Source organism: Lynx canadensis, chromosome A1 (genome assembly GCF_007474595.2).
Source record: "Lynx canadensis isolate LIC74 chromosome A1, mLynCan4.pri.v2, whole genome shotgun sequence".
Taxonomy (NCBI): domain Eukaryota; kingdom Metazoa; phylum Chordata; class Mammalia; order Carnivora; family Felidae; genus Lynx; species Lynx canadensis.
Window position 1 is genome coordinate 158,282,820 of NC_044303.2, and position 12,526 is coordinate 158,295,345.

Sequence of the window (12,526 nt, forward strand, 5' to 3'; positions counted from 1 at the left end):
GCTTAACCGACTGCGCCACCCAGGTGCCCCTTGATTCTACTCTTTATGGGCTTTGAGACTGTGGTCAAACTCCTCAAGATCTTTATGCCTCATTTTTTTGTATGTTCTTATCTCAGGGAGGTTTTATGAAGGATTAAATGAGTTAGCATATGTAAAGCACTTCAAATAATGCATGATACAGAATAAGAACTATAAAGGTATTAAACAAGAAGTAGTTTAATTGGGTTCTTTGTGTTTGCTGGTGAATGAGAGGTAAAAAAAACTAATTGGGAGTGGGCTAATGATACATGGCTGACTTGGACATCTGATAATAATGAGAAAGTGCCAATGTTTTTGTGACATAGTGGGTGAGTGGTTAAGCAAGAAACAGACAGGTTAGGGCTGAATATTGCAAGGGTCTTTAAGCTCAATGGGTTACTTTACTAATCAAGGTATGTTGGGGCTGGTCTGGGGGGATGAATGGGAAAAATGGGTTATTTTAGGAACAGGATGAATATTTGAAGGGCGGGGGGCGGGATTGGTGATTGGGATTTCTCAGATACTTATCTGGGCTGTGAGTGAGTTTATTAAAAGAAGTAAACTGAGGCTATGAATAGATTGGAGATACCCAGAATTATTCCTATTTGCTAGGCTTTTGGATAAATGAGATAGAATTTTAATATACGATTCACTATTTTTGTTGCCATTGTTGGTTGCTAGCACATAAACCACTTCTGGCTAATTGAATCAGAGAAGTAATTTATTGCAAGTGGGGAAGCTCAAACAACCAAGAAGAAAGGCAAGGCAAAAGATGTAGATTGCCTGGGAGGTACAGCCACTGGGGGACTGGGAAGCAGGGACTGAAGAATGCAGGATGGCCATTTCAGGGTCAGTCAGCCTCTTGTCGCTTGTTCATATTCCAGAGGAAGGAATCTGATCAGCCTAGCTTGGGTCAGGTGCCTACACCTTGAGTAGAGGAGGGCACAGCATCTAAATAGGCAACCACACCTGACTGTATCTGATGGAGGAGTTTCCCCAAAACAAAATCAGGGTGCTATAACCAGAAGAGGGAAGAAAGGAAACAAAATGGGCAAAAAACAACAAATGTCCACTATTCTATATTGCTACAAGATACTGTGGAGGAAGACAAAAGGCATATGGAATTAAGGAGACCCTGAAGACTGATTTTTAATCTTTCTCTCTGGTTGCCTACTCCTCTGACCTTGAAGCTAGACCCCAAATCCTGGACTTCTACCCGAAGGAATCTTTATACTCTGATGGAATTTTCTTCTGATCCTACCACAATATTAAGACAGTTTGAAACACTTCATAGATTTTTATGAAAATGGTGATATTCTTTCATTATATACTTATTGGATGTCTACTATCTATCAGTAAAAGACAAGCCCTATCTCCTGCCTTTCAGAAATTTATAGTTAAGGAAGTAAAACAGACATATAAACTTACATTACATGATTCCAAGGTAGTGTGGAGAATAGTATTTTAGAGAAATAAAATAAGGCACTGTAAAATCTGCCTAAGGGGTTTCAGTGAAGGTGGTATTTGAACTAAGTTTTGAAAAATGAATGAAAATTTATAATTTTAAATTGAGACATTTAGTATGAAACCAAAATTGTGACCCCAAATTATAGACATTATTCACACCTCTGTCAGTGGCACCAATTTTATCTACTGGCAGTGTAAAAATTGTTCTTCAGTCTTCTAAGCCTAAGAAGTGAGCTCATAAGTAATGCCTTGAAAGTAAAATACTGAAAAACAAATAAACTATTGCATTTCTAAATTACAACTATTTGTAAACAAAGCCTCATTCCTGATAACCGTAGTTTCAGGAACTTAACTAAATGTGAAATGTACCAGGTCCCTCTACGACTCCTAGAACTCCTCAGCAGATGTCACTCATTGGTTGGGCAGCTTGAAGGTCAGAATCTCCTCTGCAAGGCTCTTGGGTCAGCTACTGACTTTTTAGTACAAGGACTGCTTATGCATTTAACATTCATATCTTGGCTAGAACTCATTTCTATTGTGCTTTTGGGTCTGGATCTCAATCTTCTCTAGAAACTAAAATGAGAGTCAGGAATATAATGGTAACAAGAACTAAAAATGAGTATGGACAAGAAGAATCTCATCGCAAAATAGGATGATAAAGCCTCACTAATTAGGAGATTACTCTCAATTAGTAAAAATATTGTCAGAATCTCTTATAATGGAAGCATATTTTCCTGTGGCAAATGAATATTTCTCAAGTGTTGGAAAATATTTTTTCCCTTATGTCAATATGTATGCTTTACCTTGTTTCATAGCACATATCTCTGTAAACTACCTCAGATCAACTTTTAGACCAAGTTGGGAAAACGAAGAGGAAATGAATCAATAAATGAATATACTAATAGGCTCTAAAAAATAAGGTCCTTTTAAAAATTGCATAATTATCTAATTTAAGTTAATGAAAACTATCCAGAGTCCTATAAAATGCTTCTGTTGGCCCCATTAGTTTGCCAAAAATAAACCAGGAGTTAGAAGATCTGAGTTGTGTGTTGGCTCTGCTCCCATCTACCTGTGTAAGCCTAGGTAAAATACTAGAATGGCCCTGATGGATTAAGTGACCTCTGAGGAAATTTCTGCATGCCGTGGTTGGCCCTACCCTTCTGAAATCCCTTCAAGTCACTTATCAATTTGCCTTAAGTGCTACCATTACTTAAAGTAAATCAGCCCATACCATATAATTTATGAGATATTAGGATAGACACATTTGGATGAGCTCTATTTTTCATTTTAGTAAACATTCCTACTATATGTTTTGGTCAAAGCCTCTCTGATTCAAATTTAATTTAAAGAACATGCAGGCAAAATTACTACCTCTAAAGGCTATTGTAGGGTAGGGATAGATTCTAGGTTACATTGATTTCCCATTTGCAGGAACTTAGAACAACTTGTTCAATAGTTATATGATTAACCTTCATATAACTGCTATAATAAATAGTATTCCCTAAGTGTTGGAGAGAAATCCTTAACCATGACATTTTGATAGATTTGATTTATGTAATGGATTATTTTATTATCAGAGGCTTCATTTGCATTTTCCCAGTCATCTCAAGGTATGTAACACAGAAAATCTAAGAGTGTACATGCTTTTATTTATTTTTTAACATATCCCACCTAAAACTTGGAACACCAATTTTCTTAGGTCAAATTTGAACTTTGATTTAATTACTTCCTTTTTTAAGGACTGTACATTTTCTTCATCTTTCTGTTTTTTTCCTAGGTTCTTGTTCATTCTTGCTCATGAAACCTTTCTGTATACCGGAAGTGCATAATAGAGGAAAGGCTCAGTGGAATGGAGGAAGAGAGATAATCATAGAAACCCACATTGAGCTAAATGACCCCTGGGATGCAATTTGAAGATGAGTATTCCAAATTATTTTTTCTCTGTCCAGATGATAGACTAATAAGGGAATCAATCAATCAGTCAATCAAACTCAATCAATAAGAACCGAGCAAGGCTCATCTGAGCAATGATGGATGGTACTTGAAAGTGAATTAGTGACTGATTTGGAGAGATTTCAGAGAGGTAGAGCTAACAGTGGCAAATCAAGTTAACTTGTATATATTGCTGACAGGATGTGGGCTGGGCAATAGCAAATTCTTTCCAATAGCCTCCAACTGCTTGTGAAGCTGACCTAGAGGCTGCTTCAAATCTGATAGATTGAAACAATTCCATCTGAAATCATTTTTTCAGCCTTGTAATTTTTGTAATAATATGTATCAAGCCTAGAAACCTGCATTTAAGCATCTGAATACATCTGAACAGAGGCAAACAATTCCCAACAATGCCTCCATGACAATATGCTGTTGGTTGCTAATTGGAAAAAAGCACAAGTAGTAATTGGAAGGCATTCTGTTGCTTGCTGGAAGGCTTCTCCCCTAAATGGTTAAAATATTCAGCTTTATAGGGTAACAACCTGATTTAAATTTTTGGAGTGTTGCGTTAGCAATGCATATTTACTTTTTTTTTTTTTTTTTTCAGTCATGTAGGATGTGTGCACCAGCTTAAAAATCAAGTCATGCTCCAAATGGTTACTAATATGGCCACTCCTGGGACCTCCTCTTTACTCCCTCTAGAGATGAAATCCCTCTCGTGTCAATTCACCTCAATGCCTATCTAAGCCACTGCCCTTCCTCCCAGTCCTTTTCAGGCCATGGTGCCAGCAGGCTCTTTTCCCCAGGTGTTGACAATCAACCCTTCAGCAAGATGATTGCCAAACAGAAGAGGAACATTTTGTAATGCATCCTGAAAGAATGTCAAACCCAGACTTTTAGAAAATTCAGGTAAGCAAAACTTGGACAAAGATAAAGTGTGTGCTTCACCATCTCTCAGGTTTTGAAGCCCAGGATTCCTGCCCGGATCCTATGGTTTTGATTGGACCGCACCACTGGATGAAGATATTAGTGCTGCAGATCCAATAGGCATTTATTCACTCTAGAAAGTTTTTATGTTGGAAAATATAACTAAAAGAGTGTTTTGTTTTCTGCTATATCCATTTTTCCCTCATTTCATTACAGTTAGGAAACATTATTCAGTACTTGGCAGTCTCTGTTTAGTCTTATGTTTCTGATGTTCCTCCCCCCATACTTTTTTCCCCCCTGACAAGCAGAGGCAGACCATAGGTTTTGAATGTTTCTGTTTGTGGCAGGCATCCCCTTCCTAGTGCACAGCCTGCTCTGGCCCTGTTATGCAGCAGGCTGGTGAGGTTACCCGGATACCCAGAAGTGACTTCTGTGGCTTTGACAGTACCCTGGTGGATTCAGCTGATTAGTCAAAGCCAACTGTTTGTTTTCAGGGATTTATTCTATTTTCCTACTTTGCCAATATCACCTAATTGAGGAACAGATGCTCTTAGTCAGGATCTTCTACAGTTCAAGGAACTCCAAAAAATCTTCCTTTACTCCAGGAGTCTAAAGCCCAGGCTTGAATAAATAGGTTCCCCTTATTCACTCTGAAGGAAGTATGCAAGTGAACATCTGGGTGCTTTTCTTTTCAACAGAGAATGGAAATGTTTGGAGACACAGTGTTTTGGAGACAGTGGGGGAAGTAGGCATTAAGTATATATTTTAAGGATTGTAACTTAGTGCACACTTTCCTGGAGGTAGTTTAGTTCTATCACATACTTTTGACCAAGGAATTTCACTTTTAACTATTGTATCCCCAAAGTATACTACCATATATATTCAAGGAAGACTGTATAAGGATATTTGTATGGCATTGTTTACAATAAGAAAAGATTAGAAGCAATCTAAATGTCCATTTAATAGGGGACTAGTTAAATAAATTATCAGAGGGCCATACAATAGATTCTTTAACATTTGTAAAAAAAAAAAAATGTTAAAAGAATGAAGCAGATTTATAGATACCAATATAGAAAATTTCCAGGCTATATTAGGTATCTAAGAAGGGACAGTCAATGCTGCCATTTTTGTAAACAAAAGGAGGCTTTATGTATACATGTATATGTTTGTGTATGTGTAGCCTTTCTTGACATAAAATTATCAGCCGTTGCCTCTGGTGAAGGGAACTGAGGAGCTTAGAGGAGGGTGGAAAGAGTCTTACTTTGTATGCTTTTTAATAAAGCTTAAAATGTTTTCCTTGTGAATTTAATTCCTACTCATATAAGTAGGTAATTAAATAAACTGTAAATAAAGATGTTAATTTTTCATCTTCCTGTTAGGATTTCTTCTTACTGTTGTTTTTTTGTTTGTTTGTTTTTTGTTTTGGTTTTTGTTTTTTTCCACAGAAAGGATTCTCTTTCTGGTCCTTGGGGTCAGATAGACCTTTAGGTCTGGCCCCCACTGACTAGCTGTGTGATACTCAGCAAATGATTTAGTGTTTGCCAGAGCCTCACCTTCTTTCTCCTTCTTATAAATGAGATTAATAATATCTCAAGGCTTACTGGGAGACTTAAAAAAGGCAAGGTCCCTCCCGTAATGCCTAGGACAAAATCTTTAATGGGACCTTGATAAAAGAAAGCTAATTCCCTGCCCTTTTCAAGGCTTCAGGAGGTAATCCTGGTGGGACAGACATTTCTAGCACCTTGCTGCAGCCAAAAATCTTTTCAGTACCCTTCTTTGAAGGCCGGTCTTACCCTCATAGCCCACTGGAAGTTTTACAGCTTACTAGGTTAAAACAAAGAAAAAAAAGACAAGAAGTTACCATAATGCAAATAAACAATACCTCTTCTCCACTGGTGTTATGATTCAAAATAGGTCTCTGATGAGGGTCTCAGGCTGTCATCAGATCACGTGGGGCCAGGGTCCCACTGAGCTTGCACCACCTTCCCCAGGGCCCCTGAAGCTTTAAGGTTCTTTGCTGCTGTGACCCTTAGATCCCTCTGGGGTCCTCTTAGTTCTGGCAGCTGCTCAGCCCAGGAGGACCAAACAGCCACTGAGCTACCCAGAGTCATTTTCCCCCAGTCTCCTGGGGCCTTTACATTCAGAAAGAGTTTTTTTTTTTTTTCATTCTTTTTATTTTAGTTTTCAGACATGTATAAAAAATTGTTTCCGTTTTTATGGGTAAAGAGGATACTTTTGAATAAACTTAGTCTCTAGTAGGGAAACTGCTGTGGCAAAGGAGTGTATGTGCCTGTATGTGTACACATAGTCTTCTTTTCTGAGATCACCAGAGAATCTGAAGCAACTGAAGTGTTTTGCTTTTGTTCCCCCTGTGGCCTTGGTCTAGTTGAAGTATACCACATCCTGGGTAGTTTTACACACAACAACCTGAAACCAGAGGTTGTGGACTCGAGTCACAGAGAGGTACCGAGTTCTTCTGAGCTCTGGTGAGAGTCACAGAGCCCACAGTACTTTACACCTGTCTCGATTACCATTCACCCCATTGCACTGTCTACACCAATTTGCAGTGGAAGGTTGAAGTGGAGGGTGCTAGCTCTGGAGACTGTCAGATCTGGGTATGAAAGCCGGCCTTGCTACTTTCTAGCTGGGTAGCCTTCATGTCTTAGTTTGTTTCAGCTGCTATAATAAAATAACTTGGGTGACTTCTAAACAATAGAAATATTTTTTTCACGATTTGGGAGGTTGAGAAGTCCAAGGTCAAGGCACCTGCAGATTCAGTGTCTGGTGAGAGCCCTCTTCTTCAAGACAGTGCATTCTTGCTTGCAATCTCACATGACAGAGGATCTCTGGGACCTTTGTATAAGGGCACTAGTCTGATGGCTTCTGCCCTCATGACCCAATCACAGGCTCTACTTCCTAATACCATCACACCGGGGGTTAGGATTTCAACATATAAATTTTGGGTGGAGCCATGGGCAGGGACATAAACATTCAGGTCATAGCACTCGGGTAAATTATGGAATCTTCTTAAAGCTTTAGTTCCTTCATCAGTGATACAGGGATAATGATAACTGCCTCATGGGGCTGGTGTGCCCACCACTGTGTCTGGCACACAGTAAGCCTTCAGCCAGGGGCACTGCTAACTCAGACCCTGGCTGTCTTTTTGCTTGATAGTGAGTTCTTGCAGGACAGACACTGTTTCTTTCCCTTTATTTTATCCCAAGTGCCCAGCACATTGCCTAAGCACTTGATGAATAAATGAGCTCTCCAAAGCAGAATCACAATGTGGCTGATTTTGTGACACATGTACCATTCTTATTTGACTGGCATCCTTGGAACTGGCACCCCCTTGTAACATCATTTTCTTCTTGACCACTCCTCTGCCTTTGGAAAACTCTTCCACTTCTGTGTATTGTTTTATAAATTGTCTTCCATGGATGGCTTATTATAACTTGTTTTCTTTTTTTTTGTCTTAAAGAAATTCTCTCATCCTCAAGACCAATAGAAAAGAAAAAAAGAAAAAGGATTTCAGAGATTTATAGCAAATTTTGTCAGTATTTCTTATTACTTAAAATATGCATTTGGCTAGAAAGTAGGAAAGATAATTGCTTTCCAGAATTTTGCATACAATTCTCTTAGGTCTATACTGTGGCATTCAGTATGTATCTTTAGACCCTTTCTTTTCTTTTTTTTTTTTCTTTTTTCTTTTTCTAATTTATTGTCGAATTGGCTTCCATACAACACCCAGTGCTCATCCCAACAGGTGTCCTCCTCAATACCCATCACCCACCCTCCCCTCTCTCCCACCCCCCATCAACCCTCATTTTGTTCTCAGTTTTTAAGAGTCTCTTATGTTTTGGCTCCCTCCCTCTCTAACCTTTTTTTTTTTTTCTTTCCCCTCCTCCATGGTCTTCTGTTAAGTTTCTCAGGATCCACCTATGAGTGAAAACATATGGTATCTATCTTTCTCTGCCTGACTTATTTCAATTAGCATAACACTTTCCAGTTCCATCCATGTTGTTATAAATGGCCAGATTTCAATATTTGTCATTGCCAAGTAGTATTCCATTGTATATATAAACCACATCTTCTTTATCCATTCGTCTTTAGACCCTTTCTTATCGAAATTTGAGTTGGGCCTCTTTCAAATTTTCATGTAGCTTCATGTTGTAGCTTCATGATACCCAAATTCAAGATAGGTCACTACTGAGTTAGTTCAAAATATATATGGTGACTTTCAAAAAGTGAAAACTAACCAGTTGTCTCTTTTGTATTTGACCTAGAAGATTACTGTAACATACTACCTAATAAAATGGGCAAAATTTGATACTTAATTTTCCCCAAATGTTAATATTATGATTATAAAAGAGAAGGCACAAGAGCTTTTCTATTTCCTGGAGAGAAACCTCTTCACTTCTGCTTTTCAGACATGACCAAAGTAGGCTCTGATTTCTTTGTTGTCAGAAACAAAGAGCTGGAAGAGACCATAGAGGTCATTCATTCCAACCCTTCATTTTGCTGAGACACTGCATGACTTAACCAGGATCACAGGGCTAGTTAATAGCAGGGTGGTTCTTAGAAGGCAGATCTCCTAAATCATTGTTCAGTGATTTTTCTAATACACCTAATGCCTTTTCTCCTACACTCAAGATTTATAGGTTTTAGTGATGCATATTCTAATATTGTTACTCTTAACTTAAATAAGTTAAGGAATGATGGCAGAAGATTGATTTCATTGAGGGAATTCCATAGGCAGTTAAGGGTGTGCCTATACTCAAATGAGAGAAAACAACAATGAGAAATCAAACAATGTGGTTAGGATCATATTTGTCAGAAAAACCAGTATTTGGTGACCTAATTTATTATCTAGTTGTGGAGATGAGTCTAGTACACATGAAATGAGAGATAATCAGATGTTTTGTGAGGTGATGGATTCTATGGTACAGAGAAAATGTTTCCTGAGGACTGGAGGAGTGAGAGGAAACTTCATGGAGAAGATGAGACTAATCTAGGTCCTGAAGAATGAGCAGGGTTTAGATATGGAGCTGGAGAAGCAGGGCATTCCACACAAGAGCAAGAAGCATGTGTGGAGCAGTAGAATGGGAACTGGAAAATTGTGGGTGTGTGTCTTGTGTATTCATGAGAGACTGGTGAGGAAGCCAGTCTGACTGGAAAATAAGGATAGGCTGGTAGGGTGGAGTCATATTATGGAGGACTTTGAAAGTCAGGTAGAAAAGGTCAGACGTGTAGACTACAGTGAACTCACTTTGCATTTTGAGCTAAAGCATGACTTTGTGGAGATTTTTTGAGACTGCTATTTGGAAAGTTTGGTTATGAGAGTCTGGATGGCTGGTTATGAGGCATTTCAGTATCTAGGCAGGAGATAGTAAGATGGCAGAGACAAGGGGAGATGGAAAAGAAAAAAAATATATAAAGACATTCCTAAATAATAACTACTGTGGTAACTGGTTAGATGTGGTAGATGAAGAGAAGAAATTGTTCCAATTTGGATCTGAAGCTCAGAGAAGTGACCAAGCTCACAGAAGTTTGTCTGAATTTCATTTACTACCAAGACCAGAATTTAAGCTAATTGCTCTAATGGAACCTATTCCTGGCCAGCAATCCTTCTCTTCTCTTTTAGGTTACGGAGCTATTGTATTAAACGTGTGTCTTATTTCCTTTAAGGAAAAACAATATTTGTAAAAAAGTTGCTTGGTTCCTTGCACCTGCCTTCTGATTATTGTTGACTTTGCCACTTAGTTATCTCATTGTTAAATATATAAAGATCCCTGGAGCCCATTAGTCTCTGCAGGTGGGAATGTATTTAATCTATGGGAGAAAACACAATTACTTACCTGGACTGTTTGTTCTGTGACTAATAATGTAGTCACATTGATCTACCCTCTATGCCCAATGAGTTCCCAAAGGTTTTTGTATTGAGAGGAGAGGGGGCATCAGATTTAATGGTTTAGTTCAAATACATAACTAAGGGAGTTAGTTGGGGGACCTTGGATATACTCATTGGGTAACTGATGAAATTTAAAAAGATCGTAGGGTACAGAAGTCTGTAGCTCTTGTACAAGAGAGTGACATTTTTTTCTGGTCCAAGGGACATCCCATTCTCTCACTGCCATGTCTCCATCCTGAGAGAGGCTAAAAAACAGATAAGCTAGAAGAACACTATGCTGCAAGTGTTCCTAATGCCAGCAAACATTTATGTAGTAAAATATTACTACTACTACTATTATTACTATTACTATTACTATTATTATTTAATCCTCACAGTAGTCTTAAGAGGTAGATATAATTGTCATTCTCATCTTACAGATAATGACACTGAGAAAGTCTGAGAGAGATAAAATAAAATGTGTGTCAAACCATCTGTCTGACTTTAAATCCTGGATTTTTTTCACTCCAGTGTGGACACCATGGGCAAGAAATCAGGCTCTGAGAAACTGCCAACTTGTTTACATGTTTTATTTTTCAATTATGTGACATTAGTTCTTTATGGATTGTTTGGACTTGTCTATTACAACAAATAATTCATAGAGTGGTATATTTCTTTGCACTGGCTATTAGATCCTGTGAACTAATTTTGCTGCATAAAGTCATCCTTGCAGCTGTTTAAATTATCCAACCAATCTGAATTCTTGTTTTGCTTCTTACAAGGTCTGGCTTGACTTGGAAGAAAAATGGGTATTCAATTTCTCTCACTATTCCAGCTGCCTGGAATGATAACTTCTACCTGTACTTTGGGACTCTGGCTCAAAGCCAATATGGTTGTGCAAGGGAAGGGTAAAGTGGCTGGGTTGAGGGTGTATGTTGTGTCTGCCATTTTTACAAGGGCAGTATTTTGAGAACAGTGTTGCCACATGGCTGAAGGAAATGTTGGGTTGCAAACATGCTTGGTGTGGTTTGCTATGCTTTTACTCATTTTCCTCCCATTAAGCTGTCTTCATCAGTTTGTCTTTCGGACACTTGCCACTCTAAAATAGAGTGCTGTGTGAATGGTGGCATGTTCTGGGCTTAAACCTGTGGCAAATCACCAACATTGCTCCTCTTTTTAAATTCCAAGAAAGCATGCTAGGTACCAAGGAAAAGTTGGCTGGCATTTCTTCTGGTTGTGATATAATCATTGCATTCCTTGACTAAAAGATTTTGAGAGGCCAGCTTATTGTTTCTAACTTGCCCGCATCTTCTTGACATGGATCCATTTAAAAAATCCTCAGAAAAGGTATTACATTTTATTGAGCCCCCAAAGAGAGTCCAGCTTCTTTTTATTATTAATTCTAGTGTTTATCAATTTAGATTGTGTTTAAATAACTGGAAAAAAAATCAGATGATGACAAGGTTGACCAACTCTGTAGTCCTCTTCCTGTTTGTTTTGGCTCAATACATAGCCAGTTGAATTGATTATGTAAACATCAGCTATTCATATGGAAGAACAAACTGGACTGGATTACATGATACTCAGGTCACAAAGACCTAACCTCGTTATCACCAAATTCATCCTTCATCTAATTTCAATCCCTGAGGGTGCAATTCAAGTAAACCTCCTCTGAAGTTGCCATAAATGGAGGTGGAAATAACTTCTTGCTTTTGGCGGTGTAAGAAACCTCTGTATGTACAGGAAGATAAGAGAAAGAAACTTTGGATCCTTACAATAGATAATTCGAGAACTTTTTGCTGCTCAAGTAATCTTGGGACCTGAAGTTGCTCTGTAAATATGAAATTGTTCATAAACAATTTAGGACAAAAAGCAACAGTGGTAAAAATTAACTACTGTTTAGAGAAAGCAGTCCCAGGGTTTAAAATGAGCTCTCCATGGGGCGCCTGGGTGGCTCAGTTGGTTGAGCAGCCAGGTCATGATCTTGTAGTTCATGAATTCAAGCCCCACATTGGACTTGCTGCTGTCAGCACAGAGCTCACTTCAGATCCTCTGTCCTCCTCTCTCTGCCCCTCCATGCCTCTCAAAAATAAATAGACATTAAAAAAATAAGTAAATAAAATGAGCTGTCCACACAGAAGAGGACAAAGGAAGATAATAGACAAGACCAAGGTGATAGAAGCAGAACCAAGCCACTGGCCTGATCATTTCTGCTGAATAACTGTCATAACTGTCATAACTCATGCTAGTGCTTTGAGTAGGGCAGTGGCACTGACCCCCATTATAGCTGGCAAG

The 12,526-nt window shown here is 38.5% G+C and overlaps 1 long non-coding RNA gene across 1 annotated transcript in view; it reads left to right on the plus strand.

Moving 5' to 3' along the window:
• Positions 1-12,526, plus strand: part of LOC116738165 — a 141,030-nt gene that overhangs the window by 94,597 nt on the left and 33,907 nt on the right. The window contains exon 4 of the long non-coding RNA XR_004343818.1: positions 3,263-4,326. This is a non-coding gene — a long non-coding RNA (uncharacterized LOC116738165). The remainder of the gene's footprint in view (positions 1-3,262; positions 4,327-12,526) is intronic.